Here is an 18,347-nt window from a genome sequence, read left to right as displayed (position 1 = left end):
TCAGACCTATATATGGCCTTGGCTCAGACAGTATACGAACAGGTGACGAGGATACCTCCCATAGAAGGATGCGACACGATTTTACTGCTAAATAGCGGCCGGCCGCCGTGGGTACGTTTTTGTACGACTTATATCTCGGCAACCACTGGGCTGATACGACGTGCTGTTTTTTTGTGTGGGGTAGCTTTTTCCCTTCTTTCACATAGTGTGCTACTCTCGATGCATATGGGTGACCCCTAACGCACGTTCCACGTGCAAAGCCAAGAGGTGCCTGTTTTGTAATAAGCGCAATAGCTCGCGGTAATTACTGGGCCGATTGCGCTAAAACTTGGCATGGAGGTAGACACTTTCCAGGCGATGCATTTCCATGTGTCTTGGTAGGGGTGCAACTGCACGTGCGCACGTGCAGGGTGACGCTTCCAGATCTCGAGAACGGCTGGACCGATTGTGTTCAAATTTGGCATAACGCTTGATACCGATCAGTAGGTTGCAGTCATTTAGTATGCATTTCCATGTGCCACGATTGGGGTGCAACTGCACGTGCGCACGTGCAGGGTGACGCTTCCAGATCTCGAGAACGGCCGGGCCAAATGTTCTCAGATTTGGCACACCGCTAGAGATCGCGTAGTAGGGTGTCTTGCACAGGTCTGCTGGGCCCCAGGTTGCACGTGCGCACGTGCAGGGTGACGCTTCCAGATCTCAGGAACGGCTGGGCCGATTGCATTCAAATTCGGCACACCTTTAGAGACCGGTTAGTAGGGTGCTGTGCACAAGTCAGTTAGTATGTATACTCATGTGTCTCGGTTGGGGTGCAACTGCACGTGCGCACGTGTAGGGGTCGCTTCCAGATCTTGAAAACGGCTGGGCTGATTGAGCTTAAATTCGGTACACCGCTAGAGACCGGCAACTAGAGTGCCGTCCACAAGTCATTTGGGACCCAGCTTGCACGTGCGCACGTGCAGGGTGAGGCTTTCAGATCTCAGAAACGGCTGGGCTGATTGCATTCAAATTCGGCACACCTTTAGCGGCGTTACAGAGGTGCTTGCTCAAACAACCTGCGGTCCCGCGATGCGGAGCCAGCATCGCAGATGCTGGCTCCGCATTGATGTGAGCCAGCATCATGTATCAAATTTTATCATTTCATTCATTTAATAGTGTTTTCCCAATTGACTTGTGCACGGCACTCTATTCGCCGGTCTCTAGCGGTGTGCCAAATCTGAGCACAATAGGCCCGCCCGTTCTCGAGATCTGGAAGCGTCGCCCTGCACGTGCGCACGTGCAGTTGCACCCCAATCGTGGCGCATGGAAATACATACTAAATGACTGGTGGACGGCGCCTGCTGATCGGTATCAAGCGGTATGCCAAATTTGAGCACAGTCGGCCCAGCCGTTCTTGAGATCTGGAAGCGTCAGCCTGCACGTGCGCACGTGCCAAATGGGTCCCATCTGACTTGTGCACGGCACCCTACTCGCCGATCCCTAACGGTGTGCCAACTTTGATCACAATCGGCCCAGCCGTTCTCGAGATCTGGAATCGTCACCCTGCCCGTGCGCACGTGCAGCTGCACCCCAACCGTGACACATGGAAATGCATTGCCCGGCGGTTGCCTACATCCATGCCAAGTATCAGCGCAATCGGCAAAATAACTACAGAGTTATTAGACTTGTTACCGAACTGACACCTTATCGTTTTGCACGTGGCACGTGCATTAGGGGTCACCCATACGCATCGAGAATAGCACACTACGTGTAAGAAAGGAAGAGGCTATCCCACACAAAAGACCGTGAGTGAATCGGTCAAGCAGTTGTGGAGATAGAAGCTTTGCAAAGCGCCCCCAAGGCGGCCGACTGCTAATATTTAGCAATAATCAGTGTCGCATCCGCACACGGGAGGTATCCCCGTCACCTGTTCGTATACTCTAATGTGGTTGGGTTCAAGTCACAGTCGAGCCCTGATTTTTTACAGCTTTTCTTAAAAACGGCACATCGTGCAGTGACGTTTTATACATTGTTGGAAAGAGCATCGAAAGTTGTATATTTTATTAACTTTTCACTTTGATACATCTGCAACGTAAAAAAAATATTGAGCAACAAAGACGCTCCCATTGACTTTCCATGTTAAAAATTTTCATTTTCAAACGAACTTTATTAGAAAAAAACGATTTCTGCCAGCTTAACGAAGCATACCAGCATGTACTATGCTCCTTTCTCTACAAGATATAAGAGTTTGGGCGAAATCTATCTCTAAAATTTTGTACAAAGATCGAATGAAAATGTCTCTGCAAAGTCTCGACATCGCCGTCCATTGACTTAACATGGGACACAGCAAAATTCCAACTTTGACCTCGTGCAAAGACACGTTCCGAGATTCTGAGGGGTATACAGCGCACACTGGCGTGTACCCAAACGTGTTTGCCATAAAATGCTGGGAAGAAAACCACCTCTTCCTTGGCTCGTTTTCCCGCCATTCGCGATCGCGCAAAAAGTGTCCAAAACCCCGTTGACTTAACATGGGGAAAATGGAATCGCACGTGCCACGAGCAAAAGAATTCTGAGCGAGTAGCGACCGGTGCCATCAGGTAGATCGCCTCCGGGAGCCCATACCCTGAAATTTTTACGAAGATTGAGCGATTCGTTTAGGCCAGACTCAAGATGTCTCGATTCGCTGCCAGACTTGCAAAACATACCCCGGAGAACGACCGCTCCGGTTGTTTTTCAATAGAAAAACACAATTCTAACGAATAGTGTTTGTCTTTTCAAACAACCTGCGGTTACCAGCATCTGCGATGCTGGCTCCGCATCGCGGGACCGCAGGTTGTTTGAGCAAGCACCTCTGTAACGCCGCTAAAGGTGTGCCGAATTTGAATGCAATCAGCCCAGCCGTTTCTGAGATCTGAAAGCCTCACCCTGCACGTGCGCACGTGCAAGCTGGGTCCCAAATGACTTGTGGACGGCACTCTAGTTGCCGGTCTCTAGCGGTGTACCGAATTTAAGCTCAATCAGCCCAGCCGTTTTCAAGATCTGGAAGCGACCCCTACACGTGCGCACGTGCAGTTGCACCCCAACCGAGACACATGAGTATACATACTAACTGACTTGTGCACAGCACCCTACTAACCGGTCTCTAAAGGTGTGCCGAATTTGAATGCAATCGGCCCAGCCGTTCCTGAGATCTGGAAGCGTCACCCTGCACGTGCGCACGTGCAACCTGGGGCCCAGCAGACCTGTGCAAGACACCCTACTACGCGATCTCTAGCGGTGTGCCAAATCTGAGAACATTTGGCCCGGCCGTTCTCGAGATCTGGAAGCGTCACCCTGCACGTGCGCACGTGCAGTTGCACCCCAATCGTGGCACATGGAAATGCATACTAAATGACTGCAACCTACTGATCGGTATCAAGCGTTATGCCAAATTTGAACACAATCGGTCCAGCCGTTCTCGAGATCTGGAAGCGTCACCCTGCACGTGCGCACGTGCAGTTGCACCCCTACCAAGACACATGGAAATGCATCGCCTGGAAAGTGTCTACCTCCATGCCAAGTTTTAGCGCAATCGGCCCAGTAATTACCGCGAGCTATTGCGCTTATTACAAAACAGGCACCTCTTGGCTTTGCACGTGGAACGTGCGTTAGGGGTCACCCATATGCATCGAGAGTAGCACACTATGTGAAAGAAGGGAAAAAGCTACCCCACACAAAAAACAGCACGTCGTATCAGCCCAGTGGTTGCCGAGATATAAGTCGTACAAAAACGTACCCACGGCGGCCGGCCGCTATTTAGCAGTAAAATCGTGTCGCATCCTTCTATGGGAGGTATCCTCGTCACCTGTTCGTATACTGTCTGAGCCAAGGCCATATATAGGTCTGAGCTCAAATCTCGGTAAAGTCGTGCTTTTTTACCAAATTACTCAAAAACGGCACAGGGTGCAATAACGCTCTATATATCATTGGAAAGAGCATCAAAAGTTGTATAACCTATCAAATTTTCACTTAAATATATGTTTAACGTACAAAGTTATTAAGCAGCAAAGACACTCCCATTGACTTTCCATGTTAAAATTTTTCATTTTTAAACGAGCTTAAAAAGAACAAACGAATTCTGACAGCTTAACGAAGCATAACGGCATGTACTGCGGCCTATTCTGAATAAGTGTTGAAAGTTTGGTCAAAATCGTATCATATAATTTTGTACAATGAACGAATGAAAATGTCTCTGCAAAAACGCCCATTGACTTAACATGGGGAGCGAAAAAAGTTCAACTTTGACCTCGAGCAAGGACACGTTACGAACTTCTGAGGGGTATACGGCGCATACTGGCGTGTACCGGAACGTGTTTCCCATAAAATGCTGGGAAGAAAACCACCTCTTCCTTGGCTCGTTTTCCCGCTATTCGCGATCGCGCAAAAAGTGCCCCAAAACCCCATTGACTTACTATGGGAAAATGGAATCGCACGTGCCACGTGCCACGAGATTTTAAGCGAGTAGCGACTAATGCCATCAGGTAGATCGCCCCCGAGAGCCCATACACTGAAATTTTTACGAAGATTGAGCGATTCGTCTAGGCTGCGACCAAGTTGTACTGATTCGCGGCCAGACTTGCAAAACATAGCCCGGAGAACGACCGCTCCGGTTGTTTTTCAATAGAAAAACACAATTCTAACGAATAGTGTTTGTCTTTTCAAACAACCTGCGGTTACCAGCATCTGCGATGCTGGGCTCCGCATCGCGGGACCGCAGGTTGTTTGAGCAAGCACCTTTGAAAACGCAGCAAAAACGCCCGCCGCCAAACGAGGGGATGAGCCTTGCACGTGCACACGGGAGTCAGTGTGCTACAAACACTGCCGCAAAAAAAACGCACGCCGTCCGTTAAACTAAACACTGACGCATTAAGACAAATATGGCGCCTTGCGGCAAGTGTGGTGCATTCATATCTGCCGTTTAAGCAGCCATCCCTCAATCAAAGCGCATCCTAATCGTCCCATGTTCGATAAAGTTAGGCACATTCTGTGATTTGCGGCAAAAATGGCGCTTTGAGACAAACGTGGCGCACTGCGACAAACGTGGCGCATTCGTTCCTGTCGCTTAACAATTTTATCCACCCACCAAAATCTAGCCCAATTGGACTTAAACTGACAAAGTTATGTTCATTTGAATATTTCACTATAAAATATCTCCGCAACGGAGGTGCCCAAATTTGCACGTGTGCCACGTGACCGCCGGTGGTGTAAGCAGGACTTGTCCGCTCACTGATTGCACCATTTCAGTGTTCCTGGCTTGTGCTGTTTTCGTGCTATAAGGCCACAAATCGGCAAACACACGATAATCTGGGAGGTACGCGACTCAAACACGTGGCCACGTGGCACGTGCCGGACCTCTGATAGCTTCACCGTTCACGCCACGTGATGACCCATCGACGTGGCCATCAGCATGTAAAAGATGACCCCGGCCGGTGTCACCGTCTCTGAACAGTGGACGGCTAAACTCGAAAAACGGGAAAATTTAGGGAAATTTCACCTTTCGAATATATAACTTCCCCAGAATTTTAAATTTTTTATTTTACAAAAAATCCGAGATAGCAGTTTTTTAGACCCCTTCATTCTGTGCCTAAACCCGTTTTCAGATCGACCCTATCATAAAAACTGACGGCCTGACGGCTATTTCCCCCACTCCTTGCATTTCACAATGCTAGTATATTTAAGTACCAAAATTGACCCCGTGCCACGGCACGTGCAATAGCACGTGCGACACGTGACCACTAGTGCGACAAGCTGGACTCATCTGCTCACCGGCTGCACTGATTTGGTGTCGCTAGTTGAAGTCGTTTCCACGCCAGAGGACCCCGAGTAGGCCAATGTCGGATTTTCCCGGAGGTTACCCCATCAAACACGTTTGCACGTGACACGTGCTTTTCAATCGCCCCATATCTGACCCATACCATGTGGTAGCCGACACCCTGGGGCACAACATATGGGAACATTTTCAAAATCTAACGTGGAAATTTTTGACAAAATCGATTTGAAAATAATTTTTCGAAATCGCCATAGGCTCAACATGGGGTAAGTGTTCGTGACGATTACCCGAAATTTTGTCAATTATATTTTAAGTAATTACCACCGTCAGTTGGGGTGCCAGCCCGAGATCCGACCCTAAAAATATCAGGAAATATAATTGACGAAATTTTTCGCAAATCGCATTTTAATTTTTTCCCATGTTAACCCTATGGGAAATGCACGTGCCGATTACCCCAAAACGGGCCATTATATTTCATAACGAAGCATAACAACATGTTCTATGGTCGTTTCTCAACAGGTCCTGAAAGTTTAAACAAAATCGTATCATATAATTTTGTGCAATGAACGAATGAAAATGTCTCTGCAAAAACGTCCATTGACTTAACATGGGGAGCGAAAAAAGTTCAACTTTGACCTCGTGCAAAGGCACGTTACGAAATTCTGAGGGGTATACGGCGCACACTAGCGTGTACCCAAACGTGTTTGCCATAAAATGCTGGGATGAAAACCACCCCTTTCTTGGCTCGTTTTTCCGCCATTCCCGATGGCGCAAAAAGTGTCCAAAACCCCATTGACTTAACATGGGCGAAAATTGAAACGCACGTGCCACGTGCCACGAGGTTTTAAGCGAGTAGCGACCGGTGCCATCAAGTAGATCGCCTGCGGGAGCCCATACACTGAAATTTTTACGAAAATCGAGCCACAAGTTTAGGCCCCAATCAAGTTGCCCCAATCTCAGGCCAACCATGCAAAACATAGCCCGGAGAAGGACCGCTCCGGTTGTTTTTCAATAGAAAAACACAATTCTAACGAATAGTGTTTGTCTTTTCAAACAACCTGCGGTTAAAGAATATGCTGGGATGAAAACCACCCCTTTCTTGGCTCGTTTTTCCGCCATTCCCGATGGCGCAAAAAGTGTCCAAAACCCCATTGACTTAACATGGGCGAAAATTGAAACGCACGTGCCACGTGCCACGAGGTTTTAAGCGAGTAGCGACCGGTGCCATCAAGTAGATCGCCTGCGGGAGCCCATACACTGAAATTTTTACGAAAATCGAGCCACAAGTTTAGGCCCCAATCAAGTTGCCCCAATCTCAGGCCAACCATGCAAAACATAGCCCGGAGAAGGACCGCTCCGGTTGTTTTTCAATAGAAAAACACAATTCTAACGAATAGTGTTTGTCTTTTCAAACAACCTGCGGTTAAAGAATAGTGTTTTAACTATTGACAACAAACCTTCGGTTACCAGCATCTGCGATGCTGGGCTCCGCATCGCGGGACCGCAGGTTGTTTGAGCAAGCACCTTTGAAAACGCAGCAAAAACGCCCGCCGCCAAACGAGGGGATGAGCCTTGCACGTGCACACGGGAGTCGGTGTGCTACAAACACTGCCGCAAAAAAACGCACGCCGTCCGTTAAACTAAACACTGACGCATTAAGACAAATATGGCGCCTTGCGGCAAGTGTGGTGAATTCATATCTGCCGTTTAAGCAGCCATCCCTCAATCAAAGCGCATCCTAATCGTCCCATGTTCGATAAAGTTAGGCACATTCTGTGATTTGCGGCAAAAATGGCGCTTTGAGACAAACGTGGCGCACTGCAACAAACGTGGCGCATTCGTTCCTGTCGCTTAACAATTTTATCCACCCACTAAAATCTAGCCCAATTGGACTTAAACTGACAAAGTTATGTTTATTTCAATATTTCACTATAAAATATCTCCGCAACGGAGGTGCACAAATTTGCACGTGTGCCACGTGACCGCCGGTGGTGTAAGCAGGACTTGTCCGCTCACTGATTGCACCATTTCAGTGTTCCTGGCTTGTGCTGTTTTCGTGCTATAAGGCCACAAATCGGCAAACACACGATAATCTGGGAGGTACGGGACTCAAACACGTGGCCACGTGGCACGTGCCGGACCTCTGATAGCTTCACCGTTCACGCCACGTGATGACCCATCGACGTGGCCATCAGCATGTAAAAGATGACCCCGGCCGGTGTCACCGTCTCCGAACAGTGGACGGCTAAACTCGAAAAACGGGAAAATTTAGGGAAATTTCACCTTTCGAATATATAACTTCCCCAGAATTTTAAATTTTTCATTTTACAAAAAATCCGAGATAGCAGTTTTTTAGACGTCTTCATTCTGTGCCTAAACCCGTTTTCAGATCGACCCTATCATAAAAACTGACGGCCTGACGGCTATTTCCCCCACTCCTTGCATTTCACAATGCTAGTATATTTAAGCACCAAAATTGACCCCCTGCCACGGCACGTGCAATAGCACGTGCGACACGTGACCACTAGTGCGACAAGCTGGACTCATCTGCTCACCGGCTGCACTGATTTGGTGTCGCTAGTTGAAGTCGTTTCCACGCCAGAGGACCCCGAGTAGGCCAATGTCGGATTTTCCCGGAGGTTACCCCATCAAACACGTTTGCACGTGGCACGTGCTTTTCAATCGCCCCATATCTGACCCATACCATGTGGTAGCCGACACCCTGGGGCACAACATATTGGAACATTTTCAAAATCTAACGTGGAAATTTTTGACAAAATCGATTTGAAAATAATTTTTCGAAATCGCCATAGGCTCAACATGGGGTAACTGTTTGTGACGATTACCCGAAATTTTGTCAATTATATTTTAAGTAGTTACCACCGTCAGTTGGGGTGCCAGCCCGAGATCCGACCCTAAAAATATCAGCAAATATAATTGACGAAATTTTTCGCAAATCGCATTTTATTTTTTTCCCATGTTAACCCTATGGGAAAATGCACGTGCCGATTACCCCAAAACGGGCCATTATATTTCATAACGAAGCATAACAACATGTTCTATGGTCGTTTCTCAACAGGTCCTGAAAGTTTAAACAAAATCGTATCATATAATTTTGTGCAATGAACGAATGAAAATGTCTCTGCAAAAACGTCCATTGACTTAGCATGGGGAGCAAAAAAAGTTCAACTTCAAACTCGTGCAACTCAAGTTAACGAATTCTGACGGGTATACGGCGCCCACGGGCGTGTACCTGAACGTGTCGGTCATAAAATGGGGTGCAGCAAACCCTACCTTGATCGGCGATTTTTTCCGCTATTCGCGATCGCGCAAAAAGTGTCCAAAACCCCGTTGACTTAACATGGGGAAAATGGAATCGCACGTGCCACGCGCAAAAGAATTCTGAGCGAGTAGCGACCGGTGCCATCAGGTAGATCGCCTGCGGGAGCTCATACCCTGAACTTTTTACGAAGATTGAGCGATTCGTTTAGGCCCCAATCAAGTTGTACTGATTCGCTGCCAACCATGCAAAACATAGCCCGGAGAAGGACCGCTCCGGTTGTTTTTCAATAGAAAAACACAATTCTAACGAATAGTGTTTGTCAATGAAGAAACAACCTGCGGTTATGCGATGCTGGGCTCCGCATCGCGGGACCGCAGGTTGTTTGAGCAAGCACCTTTGTAAACGCAGCAAAAACGCCCTCCGCCAAACGGGAGGATGAGCCTTGCACGTGCAGACCGGAGTCGGTGTGCTATCTTGAAGCGACCCCTACACGTGCGCACGTGCAGCTGCACCCCAACCGTGGCACATGAAAATACATAGGCCCGGGCAGCGCTTATCGAACAGCACTGCGGATCCGAAGGTTGGGACTTTAATTGTGAAAACCGCTTTAATTGTGAAAAACGCGCTTTGAGACAAACGTGGCGCACTGCAACAAACGTGGCGCATTCGTTCCTGTCGCTTAACAATTTTATCCACCCACCAAAGTCTAGCTCAATTGGACTTAAACTGACAAAGTTATGTTCATTTGAATATTTCACTATAAAATATCTCCGCAACGGAGGTGCCCAAATTTGCACGTGTGCCACGTGACCGCCGGTGGTGTAAGCAGGACTTGTCCCCTCACTGATTGCACCATTTCAGTGTTTCTGGCTTGCGCTGTTTTCGTGCTATAAGGCCACAAATCGGCAAACACACGATAATCTGGGAGGTACGCGACTCAAACACGTGGCCACGTGGCACGTGCCGGACCTTTGATAGCTTCACCGTTCACGCCACGTGATGACCCATCGACGTGGCCATCAGCATGTAAAAGATGACCCCGGCCGGTGTCACCGTCTCTGAACAGTGGACGGCTAAACTCGAAAAACGGGAAAATTTAGGGAAATTTCACCTTTCAAATATATAATTTCCCCAGAATTTTAAATTTTTCATTTAAAAAAAAAATCCGAGATAGCAGTTTTTTAGCCCCCTTCATTCTGTGCCTAAACCCGTTTTCAGATCGACCCTATCATAAAAACTGACGGCCTGACGGCTCTTTCCCCCACTCCTTGCATTTCACAATGCTAGTATATTTAAGCACAAAAATTGACCCCGTGCCACGGCACGTGCAATAGCACGTGCGCCACGCGACCAGTGCACTATGGGTCCGATGCACGATTTAGCACGCCAAAAATGATTTAGGTGACTTTCTCAAAATGGCTTGAAGTGTGACGCAAATAACGTAAAAATGTCCATATTTTGCGAACACAGCAGTAACTTTTGCCAAAAATGTCACATGTACCCAATATTTCATCGCAAACTGACACATATCATGGAACGCCATTGCCTTGTCCACGTCCGAGAGAAAAGGGATGTTGGAATTATTTGAGTATAGGCGGTTCTAAATAATAGTTAAACGGAAATATTTGGTCAAAACCAATAATTTGAAGCTTGGACAATGTGATGAATGCAAAAAAAGTCAGCTGTGTCATTGTTTTTTTATTGTCACAGATAATTTAAATATCCATGTCACAGATGTGTGTGCAATGCTTCAAGAGACTTACAAATACAGAGCAATACTAAATGCCCCCCAATGCCCCCCGGTATTTTTGGTATTACCTTGCTCCCCAATACTTGCCTGACCAGAAACAAGGTCATTTAGCTGCGTCCACCTGCGACGAAGCAAGTTATGAAGCTTTTTCCAATGATGTCACTGCGCTTAGCTGCGGCTGTGACATACCGGCGAGCGCTGCGGCAGGGTCACAAAGGCAAAAAGACCAGGGTATTGGTGGATACGACTAATGTATGACAGAAACTCATAACTGATGGCTTTGCAAAAAAAATGGCAGTTCTTTCGGGTTAGCGGTCCGAATTCCGGACATTCCGGCACTAGTCTGGCGACCTGGCCCTCAGGCGGTTTGACCGCGTGCCCGGCCCACTGTACCCACGTGGCCGGGGTAGTTTGAGCTTGATTGTAGCGAGCGCACGTATATTCTTGTCGTTCCATCACTAGCAAAACAGGCAGATAAGCAATGTGTATTGCTTACAAAGCCATTCTTGACATCGTCTTGACCAGTCCAGATGGTGTAGGGCCGGTTCAAGTAGAGGATTTTTCAGCTAGCATTGCTCGTATTTTGAATGTTCAATTGACGACTGATGACATTCGAGCACTGGGAAAGCTGCTTAACAAGTTAACCCGCGCCCCGCTGGGGGGGGGGGGCAGAATCTGCCCCCCTCCCGTTTTTCGCCAATAACTTCTAAACGCGTTACGCCAGCCACGTCAAACTTTCAGTACCTTATCATACATCAATTTGACACGTTCCCTGAAAATTTGAGCGAAATTCGTCGGAAAATGTTTGAGAAATTGACGTTTTAGTGACGTCATGTTCGCCATTTTCGCCTCAAAAACGGCAAAATTTCAAACGCCGCTAACATCTTCATTTTTAAAGGAATCAAGACGTAACAAAAAAAAAGTTTATACGTGATTCTACTTTGTCTATCAAATGGCTATCTCGTTTTTTTTTTTGAAAATTTTGGATTTTGGCCAAAATTTTTCCAAAAAACTGACTTTTTTGGGAAAATATTTATAAAATCCAAAATTTTGAGCTTATCGAAAAAACCGGAATATATGTCAAAGAAGTGGTCTATGTGCACCTACATACCAATTTTTAGAAGAATCGGTTAAAAAATGTGGGATTTATTCAAAATTTTATGACTTAACGACACACAAAAAATTTGAAAAATGATATTTTTGGAAGTTCTAGAACTCGCACGGAAACAAAAATAGCATCATTCGATTCGCCGTGAAAAACTGCATCGAATAGACACCTTTTTAGGCCTTAACACAACCAACTTAATTTGACCTCACTTGACCTGACCTTGACCTGACCTCGACCTGAAATTCATCCAGAGGTGGTCCATATCACTTATTGAGTGTGCCTATTGAATTCCATGAGTAAAATGACCCATAAAACATGTGTCACACATGCCCTTTTCTATATTTTGTTTTTGGTGACCTGACCTGACCTGACCTGACCTTGGCCTTGACCTTTGAATGACATTGTGTGCAACGAATATTGTCTTGGTAGTCTAAGAACACGTTTTGGGCAATCAGTCTCAGTCCATTCTTCGGCAACTACGGTGCAAGGCCGATACTGTAGAAACTTGTATTTTGTACCCTTGACCTGACCTTGACCTGACCTCTGACCTACTTAAGCAAAAAAAATTTGGGCTCTTAAGATCCGCCTTGTTGAGAGCTTTCGATTGCCGTTTTCCCCGTCTTTCTACGACCATCGGTTCGGAAGCCCCCCCCCCCCCCCCCAGCAGGGCGCGTAGGTATGGCTGAATAGCCCAGCGGGGCGCGGGTTAAAGGAAAAATGGATAGCCGCTCATCGCAATGAAGATCGCTTTCTGTCAAGAAACCAAAATTGGACTCAGCTGACATTTTGTCTGTCAGAGGCCAGAGCCTGCAACCTGAAAACGGTTGACATAAAAACGTCCAGCACTACTATATAGGTACACACGTCACATATCACATGTCACACGGTACCTTCATGTTTAGAAATCACGCAAAATCCATTTCGGATGTTCTGGCTTTCATCTCTGGTGTAAAAGCAGCCATTAAATGGCAGTTATCATTTTTGGCGTGCTAATTCCTGCATCGGACCCATAGTGCAGTGGTGCAACAAGCTGGACTCATCTGCTCATCGGCTGTACTGATTTGGTGTCGCTAGGTGGAGTGGTTTCCACGCCATAGGACCCCGAGTAGGCCAATGTCGGATTTTCCCGGAGGTTACCCCATCAAACACGTTTGCACGTGGCACGTGCTTTTCAATCGCCCCATATCTGACCCATACCATGTGGTAGCCGACACCCCGGGGCACAACATATTGGAACATTTTCAAAATCTAACGTGGAAATTTTTGACCAAATCGATTTGAAAATAATTTTTCGAAATCGCCATAGGCTCAACATGGGGTAACTGTTTGTGACGATTACCCGAAATTTTGTCAATTATATTTTAAGTAATCACCACCGTCAGTTGGGGTGCTAGCCCGAGATCCGACCCTAAAAATATCAGCAAATATGATTGACGAAATTTTTCGCAAATCGAATTTCTAATTTTACCCCATGTTAACCCTATGGGAAAATGCACGTGCCGATTACCCCAAAACAACGAATTCTGACATCTTAACGAAGCATAACAACATGTTCTATGGTCGTTTCTCAACAGGTCCTGAAAGTTTAAACAAAATCGTATCATATAATTTTGTGCAATGAACGAATGAAAATGTCTCTGCAAAAACGTCCATAGACTTAACATGGGGAGCGAAAAAAGTTCAACTTCAAACTCGTGCAACTCAAGTTAACGAATTCTGACGGGTATACGGCGCACACGGGCGTGTACCTGAACGTGTCGGTCATGAAATGGTGTGCAGCAAACCATACCTTGATCGGCGATTTTTTCCGCTATTTGCGATCGCGCAAAAAGTGTCCAAAACCCCATTGACTTAACATGGGCGAAAATTGAAACGCACGTGCCACGTGCCACGAGGTTTTAAGCGAGTAGCGACCGGTGCCATCAGGTAGATCGCCTGCGGGAGCCCATACCCTGAAATTTTTACGAAAATCGAGCCACAAGTTTAGGCCCCAATCAAGTTGCCCCAATTCGCGGCCAGCCATGCTAAACATAGCCCGGAGAAGGACCGCTCCGGTTGTTTTTCAATAGAAAAACACAATTCTAACGAATAGTGTTTGTCAATGAAGAAACAACCTGCGGTTACAGCATCTGCGATGCTGGGCTCCGCATCGCGGGACCGCAGGTTGTTTGAGCAAGCACCTTTAACGCCGCAAAAACACCCGCCGCCAAACGAGAGGATGAGCCTTGCACGTGCAGATCGGAGTGCGTGTTCTACGAACTGACGTGCACTGCACTCTACGCCGCCAACCGCAAAACGCCGCAAAAAACGGCCGCCCGCCGTCAAACGCAAAAACCGCAAAAATGCGCCCGGCCGCCGCCAACCGAAAATAAACCTTTTACCGAAAACGACGCAAAAACAAAATCACCCGCATCGCGGCGGGCGGGCGATGGGCGAATTTTTTATGGGCGATTTTTTTTAGCCAAACTCAGACTCGGGCTCTGAGTGCAGCCTGAGTTATAGATGTCGCTGTCATTCAGCCACTGAAACAAAAGCGCCACGATTACCGTCAAATCATATTTCCTACGCGGCCGAGAAAAAAAATGAAGCGGAAAGTGAGTAAGTAAGACCTACCTGACACACGGTACAGTTGTTTTGAACATCACCAGTTGAACCACGAGGCATCCATATTCCATACCAACGAAAAGTTTTCCATCTCTTGGTATATTAGCCGTAGGCTAATATTCCAGGCAGCGGCACGAGGAGCCGGATGGAGGAAACATGGATGCACGCTTGGTAAGGGCAGGATAGTATATTAGGACGTGAGCTTTACCAAAAGGCATCCACGCACCGCGCTGCCCGCCCTTGACGCAATTAGCAAATAAGTTGGCTCCAAATGTGATAGCCATCTTTCAATTACGTTAATTCAAGTTCGAAAGATGATTGGTGTTACTAAAAAAAGACTACGTCAAGAGCCCGTTACGATGTAACGGAAGACAAACCAGCCACTCCACACCTAGGCAGTTTTTCACACGCATTCCTGCATTCACACTCGCCATTTCGTGCACCGGCCTGCCCGCTGCACAACGTAATATCTATGGCAACTATACTGTCTAAGGCATGATTGTTGCTCCTAATGGTTTTCTTTTTTTCACAGACTGGAGTGTGCTTTACATGAAAATATAATGTAGTAGATGATACCTGCTCATTTCATCACTAAACGTGTGAAATGTTCAAATCATGTTGGTATGTGGATAAGATCCGAGACTAGGAATTTAAAGTGTAGAAATGTCGGTGGCTGCTGGACGCATCTGCAACTGAGCTCATGGTCCTAATCATCCGCGAAAGTGACGAAACTACAGGAATGTCACGGTAAAGATGCGCAGTACCCTGTATGTTCATGGCATACAGCTGCAAGCTAAGACAAAACTAGAAACGATCTTTGGGTAGAACATATAAAGTGAAGCAATACCAATGCAGAACTACTTGGAGTCACAGGAACCAGTGTGTCCAACATATCAATCAGCTAACATGTAAGGACGCATGTGTAAGGCCGCATGTGCAACTGTAATCCCTCTTGATCGACTACAAGAATGGAAAGAAAACGTCAACGGAGTAAAACTTCACCATGTGAATCTGCGTATAACTGGCATTCGTGATCAAGTATGCACAACAGATGTGAGGTGAGGACGCGGTGTCATTGCGATACAACATCAACTGATGCAATATTGGAATGCATTTTGCACTCATTCTTGCATATTGATAAGATCAAAAGTAAGGCGATAATGTGGATAAGTGTGTTGACAGATGTCGAAGACTGACGGTGATTACGAACTGCTTAACAGGCGACCGGATTGACGGTGATGCGCCTGACCGATCGTTGGAGTGCATGTCGCATCTGATGTCTATGGAAAACGGCAAAGGAGAAAACAGGACTATGGTGAAGGGCTGTTCTAACATCACATAAAACGGGAATGAGCAGTAACACCTGCCAATGAAAGCAGTGAAAAACAGCGAAACTGCCTGTTTATCCTGCCATGGTGCTAATGCCCAAAGTCAAGTTTTGTTTGTGTGTGTGTGTGGAAAGCGGTAGGGCCCTATGCGCTAAGCTATCATCCGTTTTAGCTTTGGTATCACAATACAAGTATTAGGTGCTCGCACACTACTGCCAGTAGTTCAGTCGGTACTGAGTAGCCCGCAGCTAATAACAACCTGATATTTGCTTCCTGCACAAACGTAGATGGCGGCTAGCATTATGGAAGTGTCTTTACATGATGAGTCTGATCGACGATGATGAATGAAATAATCATTTGAACTCGTTGAAAGATGACGATGTCCGGGTCACAACGAAGTGACTTAAAACTTGCAGGATGAATAACTGATGATTGGGCCGATGAATGTGGCTTGTGCTGCAGCCGAGGCCTGTGGGGACGGACGACCGGTGAGGTACAAATGGAGCAAGGAAACGAGACGTGAATGTACACCAAGCACAATGATATTTAGCTATCATAAGCGTTGACAATGGTGAATAGTCCAGCTGTTCGTCATATTGAGCCTTCACGTCATAGCCATTGCAATATCAAGCTCCCCAAATTGTCATTAGCTTTCGCAGCCCAAGTCCAGTATTGAGTGCTCAAAGAACTTGCCAAGGCAATATAGCTGTGAGCAGCCCGAAGTTCATGGACGGATGATGACCTTTCCCTCTAGCAAAAAGTAGACGACGTCCAGCGCTATAGTCGAACAGTGCCACTGCCAGAAAGGGAGAAGGTTTGCGAAATTCTGTTCGAATATCGGGAATTCGGGAATTCGGTTAGATGGTTATGGAATGGACCATATTAAGGCATTTAGAATATCCTGCGCACGGTTTTCCTGAAAACCTGAAAACCGTAGATAGTGGGAAAACCTCAGGGGGGGCGGAAATCCGCCCCCCCCCGTCGGTGCGCGGGATATATTTGATTGATATGTGTAGGCACTGCTTTAAAAATACAGTAAAACACTGAAAACTAGTGATGTCAATTACGGAAAATCGGAATACCGATACCAAACCAAATACCAACCAAAACCGTGGAGAAATATACCGAAACCAAACCAACTTGGGAACATGAGGAAAAAACCAACTTTTTACCGATTTCTTAGCCTCTTAGACATTAGCGAGGGTTCATGATACCAACAAAATACCAAACACATTAGGATTGAAATACCAAATACCGAGTTGGTATCGGTTTGGTATCGGTATACCAAAAAGTTGGTATCCGATTGACATCTCAACTGAAAACCAAAGCAACGTTGGAATGATTTTCCGTAGGTATGCGTTTAGTTAGCCAAGCAAACAAAGTCACAGGCTCTTGCACATATTACAGAGTGCTCCGGCACTGGTGTAACAAACAACTCACTTGCACTGGGGTTCGGGCTCACAGAGTAGATCCAACAGATAACAGGTCGCATTCAGCATTGCGCCGGACACTGCTGAAAATGTTGACAAGTGTCTGTCAGTAAACGCAAACATCAATCCCAATTGATAGGTACATGAAGACGATGACAAACATGTTGGCATTGTGTAGGAATGAGGACAGTAAATGATCACACAAATGTAAAGCATTCTGCAACGTGTTGACAATGGACATTCAAATATGAATACATACCAGCCGTACGCAAGTGTCTTCGAAAATGTTGATCTCTTGATGGTGATGGAGAAGGTGTATCACGTCCACAGGCTTCAAGAAGTCGATCCATTGTCCGCATATTGTTAAATTTGGTCATCACATGTCCGTTTTCAACGCATCCGTAAACCGATGGCGAGAGCATTTAAGAACGTTTGAGCATGTGACTGAAATACTCAAAGACACAAGTTGGAGGAAGGAGCAGGCGAAAAAAGAAAGATAACAACACAGTGTATGAGCATCGTGTTCCAGTGCTAAAAATATAACTGAACAGGAAATGCAATATCATGTGTGGATCGCTCATGAGTGTGAACACATGCTACATAGATGCATACCTACACTATACGAAAACATGACCGCTTTTTACGAGTGATTAACTGCTACATTCAGTGAACTGCATCATGTGGTACATGTTTCGGGCGGAGCATGTCTACCGAATTCATCGGCAATACAATTAAAACAAACACACACATACGTAGAACTAGATGATGAGAGCTATGTAAGCGGTGTACAGGTGGCTAATGTATATCTGCAGATAACTAATAGCTAGTGACAAATAAAAAAGTGCCAGCAACGGCCCGCAATGGGTGCTCCGTGATCGACGGTAAAATCTTCACGGTATCGACGGTAAAGATGACAGGTAATGCACCTGTGAAAATAGGAGAAGAAGGATGATTAGCTGACATGACAGCAAGTCGAAACGAATCGTCGATAAAATATAATATGTCAAGTCCGCGGATTTCAAGCTTATGATTTTTCGATTTCGACGACTGTGA

General features: G+C 46.4%; 1 long non-coding RNA gene across 1 annotated transcript; it reads right to left on the bottom strand.

Moving 5' to 3' along the window:
- Window positions 1-14,394: 14,394 nt before the first annotated feature.
- LOC122391693 lies at window positions 14,395-17,885 on the bottom strand. The gene is made up of 3 exons (XR_006258402.1): window positions 17,554-17,885; window positions 17,305-17,377; window positions 14,395-16,660 (listed from the first exon to the last, which is right to left on the bottom strand). It is a non-coding gene; the product is annotated as an uncharacterized LOC122391693 (long non-coding RNA).
- Between the last annotated feature and the right edge of the window lie 462 nt (window positions 17,886-18,347).

This window comes from Amphibalanus amphitrite, unplaced genomic scaffold (assembly GCF_019059575.1).
Source record: "Amphibalanus amphitrite isolate SeventyFive unplaced genomic scaffold, NRLGWU_Aamphi_draft 000449F_arrow, whole genome shotgun sequence".
In the NCBI taxonomy this organism is placed as follows: domain Eukaryota; kingdom Metazoa; phylum Arthropoda; class Thecostraca; order Balanomorpha; family Balanidae; genus Amphibalanus; species Amphibalanus amphitrite.
Note: the sequence above shows the minus strand (reverse complement) of the source record. Positions and strands in the feature narration are given on the sequence as shown.